The 23,924-nt window shown below is 34.3% G+C and overlaps 2 long non-coding RNA genes across 4 annotated transcripts; one reads left to right on the top strand and one right to left on the bottom strand.

The window, feature by feature from the left end:
• The first annotated feature begins 1,698 nt into the window (after positions 1-1,698).
• LOC146916117 (uncharacterized) lies at positions 1,699-4,523 on the top strand. 3 transcript variants are annotated; one of them, XR_015014875.1, is made up of 4 exons: positions 1,701-2,435; positions 2,520-2,623; positions 2,719-2,812; positions 4,068-4,523. It is a non-coding gene; the product is annotated as an uncharacterized LOC146916117 (long non-coding RNA). The 3 variants fall into 3 exon arrangements; XR_015014874.1 differs by having other exon boundaries at positions 1,699-2,435; positions 2,520-2,812; XR_015014872.1 differs by lacking the exon at positions 2,520-2,623 and having other exon boundaries at positions 1,718-2,435.
• A 5,135-nt stretch (positions 4,524-9,658) lies between these two features.
• LOC146916116 (uncharacterized) lies at positions 9,659-10,722 on the bottom strand. Its single transcript, XR_015013711.1, has 2 exons — positions 10,524-10,722; positions 9,659-10,047 (listed from the first exon to the last, which is right to left on the bottom strand). It is a non-coding gene; the product is annotated as an uncharacterized LOC146916116 (long non-coding RNA).
• Between the last annotated feature and the right edge of the window lie 13,202 nt (positions 10,723-23,924).

The following is a 23,924-nucleotide window of genomic DNA, read 5'->3' as shown; positions in this document are numbered from 1 at the left end:
GTAACTCACACATTATTGATTTACGGATTGCTCGCAACAATTTGGTCACAACATCACGAACGTCACCTTGAAGACTGAACTTGCGACTTCACTTTCCCCTTCAATAACCGCGCAGGCAGGAAGTTCTAATACTGCAGCAACCATTTCTTCGAAGTCTTTTGCACAGGCAACGTATTCTCCATCTGCAATGGCTGCTACTTCAAAACTGTACTTTGCTCAGGCTGTCAGAGGACCTCAGGTACAATTCTCTTATCCGCTTCCAACACCGTTAATTCATGGAGACACACTTTAAATTAAGATTACAAATGAGTCTTATGTTCGAGGGTTAGAAGCGTGTAAAGTTAACCTTTGGGGAAGATTAGTATTGAACAAGGGGGATAATCCATAGTCTTCCAATGATATCACTACACCATTTGTTGCCTCTGGCAACACTTTTTTGGGGGACGTGTAAAAATTGTCCCCTAAAAGTCCCTAAGGCAACGATTTTTGAGGCTTGCCAAAAATATTTTCGCAACCCCTGATAAACGTCCCCTAAAATACTTTTGGGGACGATTTTGGAGTGTTACACTATTATTTTTTTGGTGACAACCATTAATTGTCCCCTTAGATACTTTTGGGGACGATTTTGAAGCGTTACTCTATTATTTCTTTGGTGACAACATTAATTGTCCCCTTAGATACTTTTGGGGACACTTTTAGATTGTTGAATAAAAGAGCTAAAGGATATCATTTTCTTTATATAGAGTATATATTATTATTAATTTGAAGGATTTTTTATTTTTTTTACGGACTTATAATTGTTGTTGTTATTACTGCATTCAGACGAGCACATATTTTGTGTTTGTTTTTTTTTTTTTTGGTGGTCGGGGTTCGAACCCCTTACCTTGCATATTTTATGCATTGTCCATACCAACTGATAATAATATTAGTGCCCTTCTTGACGTTAGTGATAATAATATTTTTTTAAGTCAAATCTATAATTTTTTTTGGTGGTGTCTGAGGTTCGAACCCAAGATCTTGCATATATTATGCATTGTCCCTACCAACTGAGCTAACCTTATGTTTATATATGTAAAATAATAATATTTTATATTAAACAAAAAATTATAATATATATTCAAATTTAATAATATTATATATATATATAATATATTTAAATTTAATATTATATTATAATTTTTTGAAGGAATCTTTGTATAAAATTATATTAAGCGGTTTATTAAAAATAATTAAAAAGGAAAAGGATGTTTTTTTTTCATAGTATGGTCTAATATATATACCAAAAAAAATATACATACAGAGTAAAAGTTTTTTTTAGAGGAGGTTTATTTTTTTCAACAAAGAAAGATTCATTTTTTTTTTAAATTCTTTTGTTGATAAAACTTAAAAGAGAAAGAATTTCGCCACAAAAAAATAAAAAAGAGTTTTATTTACATCTATAAAATATAATATCTCTAAAAAACATCTATAAAAAACAAAATAAAAAATTGAATTTGTCAAAAAAAAGAAAAAAAAAGTTAGAAATAAAGTGTATATATATAATATATTTAAATTTAATATTATATTATAATTTTTTGAAGGAATCTTTCTATAAAATTATATTAAGCGGTTTATTAAAAATAATTAAAAAGGAAAAGGATGTTTTTTTTTCATAGTATGGTCTAATATATATACCAAAAAAAATATACATACAGAGTAAAAGTTTTTTTTAGAGGAGGTTTATTTTTTTCAACAAAGAAAGATTCATTTTTTTTTTAAATTCTTTTGTTGATAAAACTTAAAAGAGAAAGAATTTCGCCACAAAAAAATAAAAAAGAGTTTTATTTACATCTATAAAATATAATATCTCTAAAAAACATCTATAAAAAACAAAATAAAAAATTGAATTTGTCAAAAAAAAGAAAAAAAAAGTTAGAAATAAAGTGTTACATATCGTTCAAAAATCAAAACTAATAGTAATAATATACTTTGTCAAAAAAAGACAGGGATATTACTTTAAGGAAAAAAAAAGACAGGGATATTACACAGGGACCCAAACCGTATCTTCTTGTTCCATTCATCCAAACCACTTCTTCAACATTTTGATTTTCCAGTTCTCCATTCTTCCTTCCAAACCTTATCGTTTCTGTGCTCACCTGAGTCACCTCTCTTCTCCTCAAATCGATTTCGTGTCCATTGTCCTCAAGCCCCAAATCAATTTCAATTTCTGTTGACCTAACCCCCAAATTGAATTGGTGTTTAGCCACTATTTTGGTTGTCCTCACACATAAATCTATTTCTCTCTAAACCCTTCGATTTCGCCGTTCACGACCAAAATCACAAGAGAAACGAAAATCTAGCTTGAGTGTGTTGTTTTTGCTTCAAATTCGAGAAGGTGATGGAGACACCAAACCTTCGAGTTCAATTTCGCAGTTCACACAAAAATCCCACTTACGGTATGACATCAATTGATTATTTAAGTTTTAAATATTTTCTCTTAAATTTCTGAGTATTTTTTCAATTATTTTCTGCGATATAAGGTACCAGCAAAGGCAGTAACTCAATTTTTCCCTTAATTCCAATGTTTGAAGCATCAATAATTAAAAAATAATAATTGGTTTCAGAAACACACTAACATAAGCAGGTGTGTCATTATAATTATGTTAAAAGGTAAGCCAATATTCGTTAATTCGCATTATGATTAAGTGAATTCTCTTGTCTATTTTATGAATGGTCCAGGAACCCGGAGGATAGTTTGAATAGGTAGCTTTCGAATCGAATTATTCTCTTGGAGGGGCATAGTCATTGAGCCGCTGCTGGTGTTTTTTAGCAGGTATTTTATGTTGTTTTGGTGATGTTTTAATAGCTATCTTGTGTTGTTTGGATTCACTTGGTTTCTGGCTTTGTTTTGTGTGTTTTGTCGGCCTCTGTTTTCCGCCCAGTGTTTATGTTTTGGTATGCTAGTGTTGTTTTTGCAGCAAGGTAGAGGTTTTGGTTTAATAGTTTTTTAGGGGACTTGGTTGTTACGGTTGTGTATTGGCTCTAGAGTATTGGGGCGTGTGGTCTGCGTTTTTCTGTTTTTCCTGTATAGCACATTATTGCTTGTGTTTGTGTATTAGGAGGAAAGTTGTCTTACATGACTCTAAAGAAAATACATAAGATGGAGGTAGTTAAATAATATGCGAAAGTGAAGGAGAATGGATGGGTATCTTTAATACGTTGTTGTACCTTTTTAATTTTTACTCTTTATCACTCATTATAGTCTTTATGGTATATTTGTAGTCCATGAAGAATTTCTTATAATATGTTTTTTATTTGAAAATTAAATATCATCTATTGATGCTTATCACTCATTATAGTCTTTATGGTATATTTGTAGTCCATGAAGAATTTCATATAATATGTTTTTTATTTGAAAATTAAATATCATCTATTGATGCTTAAAGTTTCTCTTACTTAGAATTTTTTTTTAACAGTCATGATCACACTATTTTCACTAGTCTCATATCTTCAAAGTTTAGTATTTTAGTTTCTGAAAGGGAAAAGAAATGAAACTATGATATTTTCCATCTAAATCAGTCTTTAACTATAATTGAGATGTCTCCAAAAAAAAAAGTTTATGCTATATTGTGACAGACATTCAAGTTTTGCTGCACACACTTTTGCTTCTACTAGATTATATTCAATATGTTCTAACATTGGACTTATGTTGAAAGTTGATAGATCTTTTCAATTGATCTTCTGCACACACGAATACTAATGAATTAGTTCCTCTCTTTGAGATTTTTTTTTTTTTTGCCATTTTGTGTGTATATTTAATTTAATTTTTTGAATAATGACACCAACTTATTCACATTGGTCAAACTAAACTCGTGTTCTTGATAGTGATTTTTTGTTTTAGTTTTATGACATACTATTAGTTCATAACGATAAATTAATTAGTATCTTTTACAATTAACAATTTCTATAATAGATGAGGCCCTTAACTCAATGTTACTTAGTGTGTGCTACCTTTGTGTTCACAACGATACATATAATCTCTTTTACACAAGCAGCCTACACATAGTGACTCATTTGATATTTTTCAGCTTCTCAATGCATGTCATTTTGCAAGATTTCTTTTCGGCTAATGTTGATGCCTTGGCTTCAAGCAACACCTAACCAAGGCTGAACAATGAGGTTGTCCAAAAGGTTGCTATTTTACTAAGCTTCGCCTGCCTTTAATTTCAATATTAACAAGGTATGATTCAAGATGATGAAAATGACGATGTCGATGATGAATTTCAAAATGAAGGCGTAGATAATGAATTTCAAGAGGATGTCGTAGGTGATGAATTTCAAGAGATGTTGGTGAATTTCAAGACAAAGTTGAATGATTTTTTTTTATTTTATTTAGGCTTGAAATTGATAGAGTTAAATTAGTACGAACTATGTATTTTGTTAGGCTTGTACTTGTTTACTTCTATGTGTTGATTTATTGTTTGAACTCATGCACCAAGAATGAATGTTTTGACTCAACTTTATTATATTTTAACTTTCGAGGATATGCAGTTAAATTCGATCTTGTTTGAGCTATAACAGATTAAATTTATTTATTTTTATATATATTTTTGAGCATAAAATTATTTGGTGTATTACCTGTTTTACTTTAAGCCAACGATTTACAATTGTAGCCACCATTGGCAACGCTTAAAAGCGTAGCCGTAGATACCATGATAAAAGCGTCCTCTATTCTTCAGGTATAGGCGACGTTTTATAAAACTGTGCCCAAAGAGTGTGAAAAATCGTCCCCAAAGACAATTGGCGACGCTCGTATAGGAGACACCTGAAAAGCGTCCCCTATTCTTTTAGGCGACGTTTTTCGTAGTTCAGGCAACGCTTTTCAACTGTTGCTGAAAAGGATAAATGGTGTAGTGTCATTGCAAAGCTGCAGAATTTATGGAAGACTAGTGGGTAGTAGCGTATGTTATCCCTAGGTCGAGGGTATTATGAGTTTTCCGTTGCTTCTTATATATGATGACTTGCGTACAATATGGGCAGCTTGTACGGTAAACTTGAAGTCGGGTTTGCTGCGTATATTTGAATGAACAAATTATTTTAACAATCACACACAACGGCAGACACATACATAGGTTTGGATTTGATTATGCGAATTTCCGCAGGAATATTGGATGGAGAGAACTCCGTTTGAGATCGCAGGGGTAGTCAAAACATTGTTATTAACTAATAATGATTCTAAAAACATGCTATTAGAACACTATGCAGGGGTATTGTTGGATTTAGATCTTTCCAAAGACATTTTTTATGAAGTTATGGTGGAATGCGAAGGTTTCACATTCCCTGTGGAGATTGAATATGAGGGTTTGCAGGATTTTTGCACTCATTGTAAAAGCATTGGTCATAATGTAACATCTTGCCTTTGGTTACATCCGAAACAAGCAGACAACCACGAGCATCCAAATGACAAAGGGAAGAAGCCGGTAATTTCGCAGAAACGGTACTCGAAAGTGTAACGCCCTATTCAGTATAATTTATTTGAATAATTGTGATGTGCTCATATGTGATTTATTGCTTCTGTGTGTATTTTTGGTTGGGATTATTAGAATTCGGTGTTAGAAGAGTAATAATTAGACATTTTACTAAGTTGAGTGAGTAGTAATATTTTTAATTAGTTGTGAGCTGGTAAGTAACCGTTTTTAATATTATTTTACCATTAAGTGAGTAGCTCTGTTGGGAGTGGACTATAGAATAAAGAAATGAAAAGAAAGGATAGAAGGAATATTATAAGGAGAGATAAGAAAGGAAAGACAGATAGAGAACGTGAAAGAAGGAAGAAAAGGAGAGAAAAGAAAAGAAAGAATATAATATAAGAAAGAAAGAAAAGTTAGAATAGGAAAAAGAAAGAAAGAAAACCGTGAAAGAAAAGAGAAGAAGAGAAGAAGAGGAAGAAAGAAGAAAAGAGAAGAAAAGGGGAGATTGAAAGTTGCTAGGATTATTGTCAACTGAGGTAAGGGTGGGATTAACTTTCTCTTATTTTATGTCGTATAATTCTGAAATTGAGTTTAACATGTGGTTGTTTGTGAATTGTGCTCTAATTGATAAATTGAGTTATGTTGTTGTTAATTGTGGTGGAATTCGTGTTTAATTGATGTTGTTGTTGATGATTTACACCTTGGGTGTTTATAATTTCGGATTTGTAGTGAGAATTGAGTTGTTATGAAGAATTGGTTTTAGTATGTTGTTGTTGATGAATTGTGCTCTAATTGTTAAATTGAGCTATGTTGTTGTTGAATTGTGCTTGAATACATGATTATAAGTTGTTGTTGTTGTTGTTGATTGTTGTTGATAATCTCATATCAAGGTTTGGGTATGAATTAAGAATGAAGTTGTTGATGTTGGATTAAGTTGTAGTGAAGTTTGAATAATATAAGATGTTTTTTCTGAATTTTTCATCTCTGCCCCGAAATTCAAATGAAATCTGGTACTAATAGGTGCAGAATTGGTCTTAGAAAAGTTGTAGATAATTGAGTTAGATTTCCAATGGTTTTGGTTTGACGTGAAAAGGATTCATAGTTTTTGAGTTATGATGAAAATACTCCAAGGAGGTCTTAGTGAAATTTTATGAAAATCCCGCATAACTATTTCTAAGTTATAGCAAAACTTATGGATTGTCTCCAGACTTCAAAGCTTGTGTACTATGAGTTCAATTAAGGTGTTTAAGAGTATTTCACCTATGTTGTGATGAATTTAACTTGGTTGATGTGAATATCTTTGTTTGATGAATTATGATATTAAGAGTGAAGTCGTCGTCGTTGTTGCCGCTGTTGTTGTCAATATCGTTAAAAGTTGTAAGTTGTTGTTGATGTCTTTGAAGTTGATGTAGTTGTTGTTGCATTGTCGTTGATGTTGAGTTGTCGATGTTGTTGTCGTGTTGTGAAGTTGATGTAGATGTTGTTGCATTGGTTGTGTCAATACATAATGATTTTAAGCGAAGGGGGCTGTAGCCTGACATGTCAAATTATGACATTAGCGAAGGGGGATGTAGCCTGACATGTCGAATTATGACATTAGCGAAGGGGGCTGTAGCCTGACATGTCGATTTATGACATTAGCGAAGGGGGCTGTAGCCTGACATGTCGAATTACGACATTAGCGAAGAGAGCTTGATGCTCTGATAGTACCATATGCATAATGCATTTGCTGAGTCGTTGTAGTTACATTGTTGATTCGTTGATGTCACATTGTTGCCACGTTGATGAGCGAAGTTATGTTGATGTATTATTGTTGAAGTTATGTTGTTGTCAAGTTGTCGAAATTATGTGAAGCATTAACATTGTTTAATGATTGTTGTTTATGTTGTTATATTTTGTTGACGAATTATATGCTTATTATTATTGAATGTGAATCTCACCCCTTCTGCTTGAAAATGTTGCTCTTCGTATGGGTAACTTGCAGGCGATCAAGAATAGTTGCAGTCTTGAGTAGTCTCCACCGTGTCGTCTTAGGGTCGCTCTGATACGTAACGGGATGGGGATATTCTCATTGTTTTCCATTGGTTGCATATTATCATGACTTATGTTGATGAACCATTTGAAATGGAATTTTAAGAAGTTGTCTATGATGAGGCCGTAGTGCCATTTTGATGAACATTATTATGTTTTTCCGCTGTGATGTAATTTGAATTATTGATAAAAGATGTTTAAATAAATAGTAATTTTACTCTATTTATCTTTTAAAGAAGTGTGACATTCCGTTTATGTTGAAAAACTCTGATTTTTATTATGAAATTTTTATGTTGGGAAAACGGGGTGTTACAGAAAGGGTGGAAGCCACATGATAATCCAAAAGGCATTGAATCATCTAAGGCGTTTGAAGTTGCGGCTCCCCAATAGCAACATGAATCACACGCAGAGAAGGCTCTCTAGATTGCCACCATTCAGCTAGTGAGTGTTGAGGTACATAGCACTCAGCTTGAGCAGTTAGTAGATAAGGCGCTAGTTGTTCCTGCCGATAATTTAGATGCACATATAGAGAGTCAGCTTGTTCAAACAGCCCCACAACATATAGGCAAATCAAGCACTACCTTTCATATGTCGTTGCATAATGTTTCTGATGAAACAGTGAGGCCACAATCTCTAACACATGGTGTTCTGTTGTAAAAATTAGGAATAAATTCTCTCTATAAATAATAATCGTCATATAAATAACAGCATCAATTAAATATTAAAGAGAATAAATAAGAGGGATAACAAGTAAACTTATATTTCTTGAAATTGCAGTGATTTAACGTCGGTAACGGTGAAGTAAACAAACAAGAAATCATGACCTCCAAAATAGTAAGCCGTTATATAATCTGAGGCGTGACGAAGTCACTGTCCTTAAGGATTTATCCGCCTCATAAGCGCATATCCTTTCAGGATACAACAGGTTCTTCTCTGATATGAATCATATCAGAGGTGACAGAACAACTCGAATCTGATAAACACAGGAATGATGTAACCTAGGAACTCAATGATATTGGGATGGCACTTCAGTGCCTTTATGGCGCCAAAGGCAGGTGCCTTTAAACTAATTTCGTCCGTTAGATTCTTTGAATGCACCAGATTGAGCCACGTGTTCAATCCTTTATTTACAAAACTATTTTTTTCTGGTTTGATAGTGTACAAAAATGTTTTTTCCACCAAAAAAAAATGTTTTTGTTTCAATATTGATGGAAAGCAAATAAATAGTAACTTTTCCATGTGTTTTAGTCGCGTGTTACAGCAAATAAGCACCACATGTGTCCGTGCAACAGAGACAACAATCAATTAAGCACCCTCAAATGCATCAAATTTTTCAAGTATAAGTTAAGCATATTTTGTTTTGACCAGCTATGCGAACTATGCATGCATATCACTCAGCAATCTATCATGTCAAATTTGGCCTGCGTAGTTTTCTGAAGAAAGAACTCATTTTATATATTTCAACACGATAAGAAATTATTAAGACTCTTTCATTTCAAACAGTATAAAAATAAATTTGAGACTGAGATATTCAAAGAATTATATATTTATATTTCTATGATTAACAATTTAATTAGTTTAACCTGTCAAGAAACAAAACTATTAATATGTACATACCAAATTCAATTCCTACTAATCCAAAAAAAAAAAGAAAACCTGTTAATATTGTGATAATTTATGAGATTGAGTTGTGGGATTTTGCAAAAACTTCTCCAATAATTTTTTAATTTATAAACTCTTATTTCTTGACTTATTCGAGTTTCACTTCAATTTTCGATACATAGATTTAAGGGACATGAAAAACAGAAACTCTGTTTGTCTAGTAGACCATGCAACTCCTAAGATATGGAAAGAGAGTAAAAACGCAAACTTTAGCTAACATGTAGAAGAATCAAGGAATGTTTGCATAAAGATCATAGCCAAAATGCAGAATAATTAACTTAAATTTTGAATTTTATATGAACAGATAGCAAGAGCAAATTGAGAGCAGTAACTTTTATGAAAACTGATTTTTCAGCCAAAACTATTGTTATCGATCAAGGCTTCAACAAAGCATCATGGCCTAAACCCTTGTAAAGATAATCACATCTCATACCTCTAATATATGGAATTTTTTTAGCTATAACATGATATTAAATTCAAATCGAAAATGCAAAGAACTTGACTTGAATTCTGAATTTAATATGAACCTAAAGCAAAAGCAACTAAGAAAATCCATTTCCAAGGTTTTAAAAAACAAAGTTTACTTTTTCAGCACAACATATAAATTACAAAATAAAATCCAACCACAATCCTTCAATCATATCATAAAATTACCAATGACAATCCTTTCATCAGCTCTAATATTACAATAATTTCCTTGTTTTCTTTTCTATTTCCTTGCTCTAAATACTCCCACCAAAATCACAGAAATCTAATGCACATTGGCCCGTGGAGAATTTTTACGAAAGCAGATCACTAGCCTTCTTGATATATTTGGCCGTTTAACTTTCAATTTCAACGACTTCAATCTAACAAAACAAGGAAGTTTACTTCTAATTGAACGAGAAGATGGTTATAGTAGATCCTGCACAAATAGAGTGTGTTAAACATGATTCAAAGAGTAATCAAAATAGTGTTGTCCAACAGAGGCTACAGCAGTGCTATTGCGCTATACCGAAGTGGAATTTTAACACAACACTATTGAAACAACAAATTCGCTTTTTCAATATAATGTCTGAAGTACAAAATAAAATTCAACCACAATCCATTGATCATAATCATCCTGAATTACCAACACCAGTAAATTTCAAACCTATCCCTATATATGTGATTTTTCTAATAATAAATCACAATTAAAAAATTAAACATAAAGAAGGTAAACATGAAAGATTTAGATAAGAAATTAAACATACAAAAGCCTAAGTATCATTCTTAGCTTAAAAAACTATTCAATCCAAAAATCCAAAGACGGGTTTAATTTAACTTTGAGTTGCTTGTTTAACATTTCATAAAATTAAAATATTTCATCATCCAATATGAATATGCTGGGAAAATATCTACCTGAAGATGCATGCCTTTAAATCACATCAATTTATAAACATTACTTTGGCAAATGGAGATTTTGTATGAAAGCAGTTCACTAGCCTTCTTACTTCCCCATCTGATATATCCGACGGATTCACTTCCAATTTCAATGATTTCAATTTAGCAAAGCAAGGAAGTTGACTAATGATTATATCCGAAGTTTGGATAAGTAGAACCTACACATATAAAGTTTATTAGACATATTTTGCAGAGTAATGAAGAGTACTTTGAACAGTGTTGTCCTATAGAAACACTATATCACTAAATTGTAGCTAGTCGTAGCAGAATCTGAATAACTCGCTATTGTTGTGTGATACACTATTCAGTACAAAGTGTTGTCAAATAGTGGTGCAATAGAAATATAACATAACGTAATTTGAACAAACCACAATTATCCACGATTTGCAAATTCATAATACTAATTTAGACGGAGAGATTGAGTATTGAAAAAGTAGACACAACGAACATTTTATAAACAATATAAGAATCATAAAGGACAAAACATAGACAAGAGATTACCTTAAGGGTAGCTGAAGAGAGTGTCAATATCTTAACATAATCAGCGAGTACTTGCAGCCAAATAATTAAGGCTGAATATATCCTCTCAGCACGTGATTGAAAATAAAAACGAACATCAATATTTACTTCTTCAAGAAAAGAAAGATCACATGCAGATACCTCGGGAAGAAGATCATACCAGAGTGTGAGAGATTTAAGGTTTGGAGTAGAAAGCACAATTTTGTAACTTAAAGCTTGAACCATATCTTTTCTCAAATTGTAACTTAAAGTATGAAACATATCTATTCTCAAATTAGAAAGCTTGGAATTAGATATGCAGAGATTTGCGTTGTGGTGTACTGTACAACAGTCAAGGATCAGAGTGCTTAACATGTGACAATTTCGAAAGGGATCAACAATCCCCTCGTCATTCGCAGCGAAAGTGACATATCCAAGATGCAATCTTTTCAATGCAGGCAACTGCATGGAAGAAGGTAGTTGTATGCTCCAAGGAACATCCCAAAAGGAAAGATATAGATGTGTCAAAGAATGGCAAGAAAAGATGCAAGGGTTCAGAGCGTAACCATGTTTCACATTCAAAGGAAAACTAAGTAAAAAATTTTGGACATTATGTGCGACAACATATGTCATGACCCTATCAACGAGTTCAGGTTCAAGTGCAACGCGGCTAGTGTAACTTAAAAAAATTTCAAGCAAAGAAATTGAGTCATCACGATGAGACAAAAATGAAAACACAAATTCGCTAAAATTTGAACCATTAGTGAAGTCCAAATGTTTCAATGTAAGATTACTGAGTTGTCGCCAAAGATCCTTCCATCTAGTCGACAACACACAAGTTTGAACAGCTTGTTTTGTGGTCATAAATCTCATCATGTGGAGCAAAACAAAGTCAGGTAAGTTACTCATCCTGTCGTTTCCGGCTTCTTCTCTACTTCTTTTACCCTCCATCTTTCAATTCAACTTCCACTGCTCTTTCTTTTCCTTCTGTCACACCTAACCTAATACATTTAAACATACAGGCGTCACAAGATCACCATTTGGGATGAAATGTTTGTATTGTACCAAAAAGGAATTATTTGGAAAATATAATAGATTAAAGATAACAAGAGGTATAAGAAATATCTTCTAAAGACGTGTACTTTAGAAGTGTGATCAGAAACAAAATTCAATATTGTATATGCAATAATAATATTCAAAAACTAGGCCAAAACAAAATTCCATATTTTATTTAAAATAATAAAGGCTTAAACACCTTCTTGGTCTCTTACCTTTATTTAGAGGTTCATATTGGTCCCTTATTTAAAAAAAAAAAAGAAGGTGTGAATAGGTCCTTCAATTTGTTTAATCGGCACCACGTTAGTCCATTCCTTGTGAATTCATGGTTCTGAAGTTCGAGATTCATTCAAATTCAAGTTGTATCCAACCTGTGCACCATTGTTTACGGATTTCGTAAAAGAAGCTGATAAGAAACCTTGCATGTTTGGCATGCATGTTAACTCATATAGGGAAGAAGATTGGTTGCAATCCCTAATTTGGGATGAAGAATTTATGGAAAAGTGAGTTCCAATGAACCCTAATTTAGGAAATGTCACGTATACTGTCGCCGGTACCAAAATTAAAGGACCTATCTGCACTTTTTTTTTTTAATAAGGGACCAATATGAACCCCGACTTAAGGATAAGGGACCAATAATAAAATACAAAACTAGGGTTTGAATTTCACCTTGAAACGACTATGGTTTATTGTATATTAAGTATATACATGTTGAACTAAAAAGTAGAATTTACCTTGACAATTTTCAATCGTGAATCAATTGAGTCGCCTTCTTAGCGTCTTGGAATCTCGCCGAGTGGCAGGCAGGTTTATATAGGTTTTTGGTGTCTCGCAATCAGAACTAAGTTAATATGCCAGCCCAATTTCAAAAACCTAATTGCTGATAATCTATCTTTCTTTTTAAAGTTCACTGGTAAAAATACAATTATCCTCTTTGACACATCAACATATTTGTACTTTTTTGAGGTCTTTTTTTTTTTTTTTTTTTGACGTTAAAGACAATTTCATTAACGAAAGTCTGGCAATAAATCAAATGCCAAGACTACAGAAATACAAGGCGGAGTTTCTTCGACCCATTTGCAATCTAAATTCTTAAGAGCATATTTAGCTAAATAATGAGCAGCTTGGTTGGCTTCACGCTTAATATGCAAAAAATTTAAACTACGAAAATTACCCTTAAAACTAATACAATCTCGGATAATAGAGTCAACATAGTTGGAAGATTGTTGGTGAGCACTCAACGCTGAAACCACATTTAAAGCATCTGATTCTGCTATAAGATAAAAGAAGGAGAGATAAAATAAGTGTCGAGATGATATTGTTTTAAAAAATTCATTTTAAATATTTATATTTAAGGCTAAATACCTTATGGATTCCATTAAGTTAAGTTTTTTTTTTGTTATCAATTGGTCCTTTTAAGTCATTTTTTTGTTATAAATTGGTCCTTTAAGTCATGTAATATTTACACTGTCATCCATCTTTTCAGCCAACTTCACTAAAAAGTGCATGTAGATCAAATAAAAAATAGATTCTGATTTTTTTTTTATTTTATAAAATCTCTAAATGATTTATGTCAAATTCATTTTTATTTTAATTCGTAACCAACAGACCCTATGAGGCGATATATTAAAACTTAAAAAATTAATTTGAAGAACATTGTATTTGTTTGTTATAGTTTTTTTTAAATAGATCTAAAAAAATCTACAAACAATTTCAAATGAAAAGATGTCAAGAGTATTTTTTTCAAAAAATATATATTCTCTTAGAGGGGGAGGATAATTACTTATCAAAAGAAAGATAATTTTGTAACATAAAATACATTTTATAAAGATGTATCTAAACAAAAAAAATTAAAAAGAAGTGATTATTATTACGATAAGCAAACACAAAACTGATTATTTTTTTTTTTATGAAATCTCTAAAAAATAATCTCTACATTATTGAATGTCAAAATCTATTTTTTTTATCTATAGCAAACAAGTCATATATATATATATATATATATATATATATATATATATATATATATAATTTACATTTACTAAAACTGACTTTTATGTTGTTCATGCGCTTTTATCTCACAATGAGTCAATTTTGGAATAGAACTATTCCCATATAAGTTTTTATTTTTTAGGTAATCAAATAAAAAATTACAATTGTTTCATTATTTAGTATACAAAAATTATTAATAAATACATTTCACTTATCAATAATATAAAAAATATGGAAGAAGCCTTTATCGTCGATACTTAACAACAGACATGAACAATATTTTAAGTGAGAAAATAAAAAAGAAAAAACACATGAGTGTTTCTTATTGATACATATTTTTTATTATAAATTTATTCAATTATATCAATATTTATCATAAATAACAGTACATAACTCACACATTATTGATTTACGGATTGCTCGCATCAATTTGGTCACAGCATCACGAACCTCACCTTGGAGACTGAACTTGCGACTTCGGTTTCCCCTTCAGTAACCGCGCAGGCAGGAAGTTCTAATACTGCAGCATCCATTTCTTCAAAGTCTTTTGCACAGGCAACGTATTCTCCTTCTGCAGTGGCTGCTACTTCAAAATTGTACTTTGCTCAGGCTGTCAGAGGACCTCAGGTACAATTCTCTTATCCGCTTCCAACACCGTTAATTCGTGGAGACGCACTTTAAATTAAGATTATGAATGAGTCTTATGTTCAAGGGTTAGAAGCGTGTAAAGTTAACCTTTGGGGCAGATTAGTATTGAACAAGGGGGATAAACCATACTCTTCCAATGATATCGTTGCAAAGCTGCAGAATTTATGGAAGACTAGTGGGTAGTAGCGTGTGTTATCCCTAGGTCGGGGGTATTATGAGTTCTCCGTTGCTTCTTATATATGATGACTTGCAAACAATATGGCAGATTGTACGGTAAACTTGAAGTCAGGTTTGCTGTGTTTATTTGAATGAACAAATGATTTTAACAATCACACACAGCGGCAGACACATACATAGGTTTGGATTTGATTGTGGGAATTGCCGCAGGAATATTGGATGGAGAGAACTCTGTTTGAGATCGCAGGGGCTGTCAAAACATTGTTATTAACTGATAATGATTCTAAGAACATGCTATTAAAACACTATGCAGGGGTATTGTTGGATTTAGATCTTTCTAAAGACATTTTTTATGAAGTTATGGTGGAATGCGAAGGTTTCACATTCCCGATGGAGATTGAATACGAGGGTCTGCTGGATTTTTACACTCATTGTAAAAGCATTGGTCATAATGTAACGTCTTGCCTTTGGTTACATCCGAAACAAGAAGACAACCACGAGCATCCAAATGACAAAGGGAAGAAGCCGGTAATTTCGCAGAAACGGTACTCGAAAGGTTGGAAGCCACATGATAATCCAAAAGGCATTGAATCATCTAAGGCGTTTGAAGTTGCGGCTCCCCAACAGCAACATGAATCACACGCAAAGAAGGCTCTCTAGATTGCCACCATTCAGCTGGAGAGTGGTGAGGTACATAGCACTCAGCTTGAGCAACTAGTAGATAAGGCGCTAGTTGTTCTTGCCGATAATTTAGATGCACAAATAGGGAGTCAGCTTGTTCAAACAGCCCCACAACATATGGGCAAGTCTAGCACTACCTTTCATATGTTGTTGCATAATGTTTCTGATGAAATCGTGAGGCCACAATCTCTATTACATGATGTTCTGTTGTAAAAATTAGGAATAAATTCTCTCTATAAATAATAATCGTCATATAAATAACAACATAATTAAATATTAAAGAGAATAAATAAGAGGGATAACAAGTAAACTTATATTTCTTGAAATTGCGGTGATTTGACGTCGGTAACGGTGAAGTAAACAAACAAGAAATCATGACCTCCAAAAAAGTAAGCTTTTATATAATCTGAGGCGTGACGAAGTCACTGTCCTTAAGGATTTATCCGCCTCATATGTCATAAGCGCATATCCTCCCAGGATACAACAGGTTCTTCTCTGATATGAATCATATCAGAGGTGACAGAACAACTCGAATCTGATAAACACATGTGTAATATCCCGCCTAACAGTATCGGTACCCGTTGACCGTGTCAGATGAATTTAATTCATGGAAAGTAAGTTATTGGAAATATTTTATGACATGTCAGCTATTTACGGGAAAAGTATCAGAGTCGTTTTAAACACGCTTAAGCCAAGGGTAAAATGGTAATTTCATGGAAAAGATTATTTATTTGGTTTTGGGTGAAAATATCTCATTTCCCCACTTTCCTTCTCTCTCTAAGTTGGAGAAAAGTTTGCTCTCCCATCTCTCTTCTCCATCGGCCTCTCCCTCTTCTATCTTCTCCTCCACCAAATCTTCTTCCTCTCCATGGCAAGTGAATCATATTGCTCCCTCTTGATCTCTAAAGCATGTGGAAGCTTGGGATTTGTTTGTTTTCTCTACTCTCTCTTTCTCAAGAATTGATTCAAAATCTAGGGTTTGGTCTTGATCAAGAAGCTAGGGCTTTGGGTTATTATTTTGGAAGCTTTTGATGAATATGTTGCATGGGATTGATGAATCAAGCAAGAATCAAACATTGGTTTACTTTGAAAACAAGAGTTAGGGTTTGTTTGTTGTAAGTTCAAACATGGTTCAAGAGGTGAATTCTTCATGGATATGGGACAAGGTATATTAGTTTGCAAGAAAGGAAAACAAGATGGTATGCATTGATCAAAGGATTGCAAGTGGGACAAAAAGCTAGGGTTTATGCTTGGGAGCTTGATGATGCTTCAAGAACTTATTAGGTGAGTTCCATAGATAGATTCCACACCTTTTGGGATTATGTTTAAGCCTTGATTAATTAATATGAATCATATGATAATTCTAGGGTTTTCAAGTAAATGTTTAGTTGCCCTTTTCTTGCCATGCTTGCTATACTTGTATGTACTTGTTCCATGACTGTTTTACAGGTTCCTAATGATCCTAAGGGTCATATAACACTTGGAGATGCATGGTTTGAGGATTTTTAGTCAAAAATATCATTTTTGAGGTGGCTGGACTGTCATAACTCGCCAAGGCGAGCAACTGGCTGCCTAGGCGAGCAAAATGGCAGTTCTGGAGGTCTGCTCGCCTCCCAGCTCGCCATGGCAAGCAACCACTCGCCACGGCGAGTAAGTGTACTCGCCTAGGCGAGCAAGTAGTGCCATCTGGTGCTGCTTGCTCGTTTCAGGCAGTTTTGGTGTTTTTCGTTCCGGATTTGCTTGTGCAGCCTTTTATAAAAGTAAACCCCTCAAACCAAGGTCCTAAATGATATTCAAGAAAGCATGATTTTTATGACAAAGAGGCAAGTATTTAAACAAGTTAGTAAGGCATGGCATACGAGAGAAACAAGTCATGAATCGGGTAGCAAGTTATTCATAAGCAAGGGGAAAACTAGAGCCTCGACATAGTCGTCGAGAACTAGCTAGTTAGCATGAATTCTTAGAATGACAAGACGTGAAGTATGTTATCTTCGCACATGATTAAGAATGAATTATCAAGCATGTTAAGTTGTGGTTTGATTAGTTAATCACTCCACCATGCTCAAGAATGTTCAAGCATGAATAAGTAAGACTTTACCATTAATCGGATCGATCAAGGTTCCGAGGTAAATATGTATGCATTATTAGGTTTAACCTAAATGAACGACAAGACCATGATTAATGAATATGTAGGTGCCATGTCTCTTGCAATCCATGAAGGTATGGATTCAAGGGGTTCTCATGATGGGAACGGGGAAGGCTCCGTAAGGGGATCGCATGGTACTGAGTAATTAAGAATGTAGGTGTTCGTGTCTCTTGTAATCCATGAAGGTATGGATTCAAGGGGTTCTCATGATGGGAACGGGGAAGGCTCCGTAAGGGGATCACACGACACTGAGGGAGTCTGATGTACGTACATCGGTCATGATGGGATTGTACTCGGGGTTACTCCACCCGGGACTATCCGTAAAATGAATCAAGATAAGAATGTTTGTTCAACGCTAACCTAATGACTGAACTTAGATACGTTTATGAATGATATGATTATGATTATGTTAGGTTTATGCAAGAATGATTACATGTATGACCAAGTAAAGAGCAAGAGCATTAGATGCTACGACAAGTGCAAGTTATGCATAGAACAAGTAAAGAACATGATACTGAAGACGATCTTAGGTTTCCCCTAATCATCCGGTTTAGCATCGTGCCATGATTATGATATGTTTAGGCCTTGATACGTAGAGCGTATTCTTGGCAATGTAGTTTAGTTTCCCCTCGACCGCCATGACACGTATAGGATGTGAAGCCTATAACAAGTAAGATAAGACTATGACGGCTCTAGTATGCACGACCGTCTAATTATGCAAGTCCCCACACACGTATAATCAACCGTCAGGTTGTAATGTAGACACGTGGTGACCGTAGGTTTCCCCTGAGGTTACCTATAGCCTAGGATTTAGGGGAACTCACTGAGACATTATGTCTCATCCCAATCCTTATTTGTTTCAGATATCAGGTTGGACTTCAAGGTAGTAGTCGGATGGATTTTGCAACAAGAGCTCGTTCGTACCCGAAGTATGAAGATTATGGATCTCAAGGATGTATTTATGTTAATTTAGACAAGTTATGATGTATTGATAGTATACGAACGTGTTTTGTTGTATATAAATTCATTCGAAGTATTTATGTTGTAAATTTTTAATGTATCCAGTACTAAACTTAACGCACGTGCTAGACTTTCTAGATACGTCTGGTATGGGTGTTACATTTGGTATCAGAGCAGGTCGATTCAGACCGTGCCTTGGGTCATTAAATTACAACTAAGGTAGTGGGACCATTGGGTTCCGGGTAAATGTTCTAGTTGTTGTTGTTAGTTGAGCCTGATCAACTCAATTTAGCATTCAACGATTAGAATGGATGCCTGAGAGCTGAATATGACCCAGGAGGAACGAAGTATGTGATGAAGTAGTTGATCGTGCCAAAAGGTGGCCGGTGAACTAATCAAGTAGAAGTGTGAATCCTCCGGGAGTGTAAGGCATGTTAAGAAGGAACTTTCCGACAATGTCGGGTAAGATGTTAGTAATGTTTCGTGTACCCGTAAGTGAATAAGTTGGATATATATATATATATATATATATATAAGCATGACCGAAGGTTTCGATAAGAGTTGTTGTTGGAACGAGTTTATGATATTTTGGAATGTCAGAACGAGGCTATGAGGTAGTACGAGGTTGACGTATGTTGACGGAGTCAGCGAGCTCTCGGGAATGAAGTTAAGGGCATGTATGTTTGGAAAGTTGCGTAAGTGGCAACGTAAAGAGGTAAGCTATTCGTAGTGGTGGAAGTTAAGAATTCAAGAGAAGGTTTTATGTTATCAGGATTAAGGCATTGATTTCCGACGTGCCAAGAATTGTATCGAAAAAGGTTGATGTTGCCATGCATAGGTTATAGAATATTTTATGATTATAGGAATGAACGAGGTGCATTGGTTACTTGAGAATAAAAACTTTATGTAAAGAATGTTTCTGAAAAATAGAGTCGGAGAAGTTCACCAATAGCAAACCGGGGACGAAACTCTTCGTTTTCTACCAATTCGTTCCTATGGTTTGCAATGACTATTGGGGAGAATTCTTCACAATAATCTTTTATGTGACGAAAATATTTTGTGACCTCAAGTAACGAATGCATATCATATTCTAAAATTTCCGAGGAAAAAGACATGGGCAACCATCAACGAAATCGATACGGTTTGAGGTAGCATTGGAAGTTAATGTGTTAAGCGTCAAGAACGAGCCAATATCAAGAGAGTAGAAGTTCCGGTATTTAGAAGGAAAGTCACATATGTTTATGCATGAGGTAAGAAGTTAAGGTGGTGCAAAGTTATGAGAGATTACAAGGTTCACGGATTATGTGGAGTTAAGACGTATCTCTCGAACCTATGTTTTGCTTAATTAACTTGCTAAGGCTCGATATGATGTTGAATCATAAAGTTTAAATAATTTTTAGAAAGATTTACGCGTATGGGTGATTGAAGTTGACATTTTAAAAATTCACAAGAGATTTTCTAGGAATCGGTTTGCTACGACACTCGTAGAGCGGGCTGGACTTATTAAAGTCTAGGTTTGATGGCACGAATGTGTTATCAACTCGTTCTATGATTTCCGAAGCAACGGCCGGGGCCAAAACTCAATATATATATATATATATATATATATATATATATATATATATATATTTATATAGTAGAAAATCATCAACGTCAATGCCCCTTGCGCTAGTTTATGAAGTTTTCTTTTAAAAGAAAAATCAACGAGCAAGCATTAGTATGATTAAGCAAAATATAGTATACGAGAATGCGAAGGTACAAAGTTAGATGTTCAAGAAAGATATGTTCAGGTGTTAGATGAGTGAGTCAAAAGAGTTCAAGTTGCTTGGAAACAAGTTCAATTATGATATGTATGTTAAATGTAACCAGCAAGAACGTAAGGTTTACCCCCAAGTCATGTATTATGAGCATAAGATAAGTTATCATGAGATTTGAATTTACAAGACAAGTGTAAGGTAGTAATGTTGGTTGCACCATGGAAGATCTTGAAAATAATTCAAGAAGTTAATATTCAAGTGGTAAGCAGGAATATGAGGTCTCAACTGCTCTATCGGATTAGAGTATTGGTTTAAGCCAACCGGTGGGAATCAGAGTAGCGCCATGGAAGCTAATCACTAAACATGAAACATGGAATTATAGTATGAAAGAATCTTTGTGAAGAATATTCGGTTGGTAACACAGGTTTAACAAGAATGCATCATACGACAAATGAGAAGTTCTTAATGTGATAAGTAAGGATGGATACTTATTCAATCAGTGATGGTTAAGGTAAAAGTTTTAAGTATGTATAGTCACCTAAGTAAAATGAAAAGGACAAGAGTTGCCATATATGAATTGGTCAGGATGCATGAATGATGACCGATAATCGGAGAAGGTATTAACGCTCAAAAGATAACCGAATGGGATAATGTGGAGACTCAAGTTTAGTGTTCCTAAAGAAGAACAAGTCATGTCAAGTGGACCGAATAATTGGTAATATGAATGTGTATATCCGTTAAGAAGGTAAGAATCCACCTTCGAAGTTTAAGCATGCTATCAAGAAAGGAGGTACAACTTTTGAGCTTTATGTAATGAGGTTCATGCCCTTGTATGCGATACTTGTTAAGAAATGCTATAGCTTGATTTACAACTTTTAAGTTAAGATTGGTATCAAGGAGCTTGGGAACGATGCATATTTTAAACCTGAAACTTTTCATTGTCAAAACTGAGGAGGTACGTCGCAAGTAAGTAAGTTTACATAAGACGAGCTGTGAAACCTTTTCAAAATATAAAGACTCGTCTTGTGGTTATGTAGTACCAATACTGACTCAGTTTTGAAATGATAATTCTTTTTAGTCGAGTAATTATTCGTTCCAAGAATCCGTATACCAATATTTAAGAAATTTTATTAAGTAAGATGTTAGAACACGTATCGTTATCATTTAACTAGAAGTGGCACTTGAGAGTATGTACATGTGGTGGATATGTGAGATGAATGTTTGATGTATGTGCAAGTGGATTTGCTAGAAAGTTTCGAGAACATGTAAGCCACAATGTTGGTTAATGGATTGTCAAATGATATAGCAAGTTTGGTTTCACTCCTCTATGTCAAGCTATGTGAGTTTACCTATTTCTGCGGGTGCAGAGAGGTTGCATGAGATAGGAAGGTTCCTTAAGACTCGATACGAGGCATAAGTCGCAAGGTGCGGTAAGAAAAGCTACATATGCATGAAAAGATATTTAAAATTGCAAGTAAGCACTGCAGGGCAAACCTGGTTTCCGGTAGGATTCCAGTTAAAAGGCAAGTCCTGAGTGTTCATGTTTATGATAAGTTACCTTAATAAATGATTTATGTTAAGCGGGTAAGATACGAGCCTGAAAAGCTAAGTCTATGTGTAGCAGAAATGTTCTAAATCAAGATGTATTAAGATAACTTCAAGATATTAAGATCAAGAAAGCTATATGCTTATGTATGTGGATCGAGAAACAAGATGAACCACAAGCAACGATAATTTCTTGAGAATGTGTGATTAGAAAAGGTGTGGCTCAGATCATGGATGGTAAGTTTTAGTCATGATGATTGGTAGTCGGTCTCTAAATTTCGAGGACGAAATTTTTTTTAAGGGGGGTAGAATGTAATATCCCGCCTAACAGTATCGGTATATTACCCGTTGACCGTGTCAGATGAATTTAATTCATGGAAAGTAAGTTATTGGAAATATTTTATGACATGTCAGCTATTTACGGGAAAAGCATCAGAGTCGTTTTAAACACGCTTAAGCCAAGGGTAAAATGGTAATTTCATGGAAAAGATTATTTATTTGGTTTTGGGTGAAAATATCTCATTTCCCCACTTTCCTTCTCTCTCTAAGTTGGAGAAAAGTTTGCTCTCCCATCTCTCTTCTCCATCGGCCTCTCCCTCTTCTATCTTCTCCTCCACCAAATCTTCTTCCTCTCCATGGCAAGTGAATCATATTGCTCCCTCTTGATCTCTAAAGCATGTGGAAGCTTGGGATTTGTTTGTTTTCTCTACTCTCTCTTTCTCAAGAATTGATTCAAAATCTAGGGTTTGGTCTTGATCAAGAAGCTAGGGCTTTGGGTTATTATTTTGGAAGCTTTTGATGAATATGTTGCATGGGATTGATGAATCAAGCAAGAATCAAACATTGGTTTACTTTGAAAACAAGAGTTAGGGTTTGTTTGTTGTAAGTTCAAACATGGTTCAAGAGGTGAATTCTTCATGGATATGGGACAAGGTATATTAGTTTGCAAGAAAGGAAAACAAGATGGTATGCATTGATCAAAGGATTGCAAGTGGGACAAAAAGCTAGGGTTTATGCCTAGGAGCTTGATGATGCTTCAAGAACTTATTAGGTGAGTTCCATAGATAGATTCCACACCTTTTGGGATTATGTTTAAGCCTTGATTAATTAATATGAATCATATGATAATTCTAGGGTTTTCAAGTAAATGTTTAGTTGCCCTTTTCTTGCCATGCTTGCTATACTTGTATGTACTTGTTCCATGACTGTTTTACAGGTTCCTAATGATCCTAAGGGTCATATAACACTTGGAGATGCTTGGTTTGAGGATTTTTAGTCAAAAATATCATTTTTGAGGTGGCTGGACTGTCATAACTCACCAAGGCGAGCAACTGGCTGCCTAGGCGAGCAAAATGGCAGTTCTGGAGGTCTGCTCGCCTCCCAGCTCGCCATGGCAAGCAACCACTCGCCACGGGGAGTAAGTGTACTCGCCTAGGCGAGCAAGTAGTGCCATCTGGTGCTGCTTGCTCGTTTCAGGCAGTTTTGGTGTTTTTCGTTCCGGATTTGCTTGTGCAGCCTTTTATAAAAGTAAACCCCTCAAACCAAGGTCCTAAATGATATTCAAGAAAGCATGATTTTTATGAAAAAGAGGCAAGTATTTAAACAAGTTAGTAAGGCATGGCATACGAGAGAAACAAGTCATGAATCGGGTAGCAAGTTATTCATAAGCAAGGGGAAAACTAGAGCCTCGACATAGTCGTCGAGAACTAGCTAGTTAGCATGAATTCTTAGAATGACAAGACGTGAAGTATGTTATCTTCGTACATGATTAAGAATGAATTATCAAGCATGTTAAGTTGTGGTTTGATTAGTTAATCACTCCACCATGCTCAAGAATGTTCAAGCATGAATAAGTAAGACTTTACCATTAATCGGATCGATCAAGGTTCCGAGGTAAAT

This window comes from Medicago sativa, chromosome 6 (genome assembly GCF_051527215.1).
Source record: "Medicago sativa cultivar Bolivia chromosome 6, Bolivia_mono, whole genome shotgun sequence".
NCBI lineage: Eukaryota > Viridiplantae > Streptophyta > Magnoliopsida > Fabales > Fabaceae > Medicago > Medicago sativa.
This window is presented reverse-complemented; position numbering and strand designations above follow the sequence as displayed.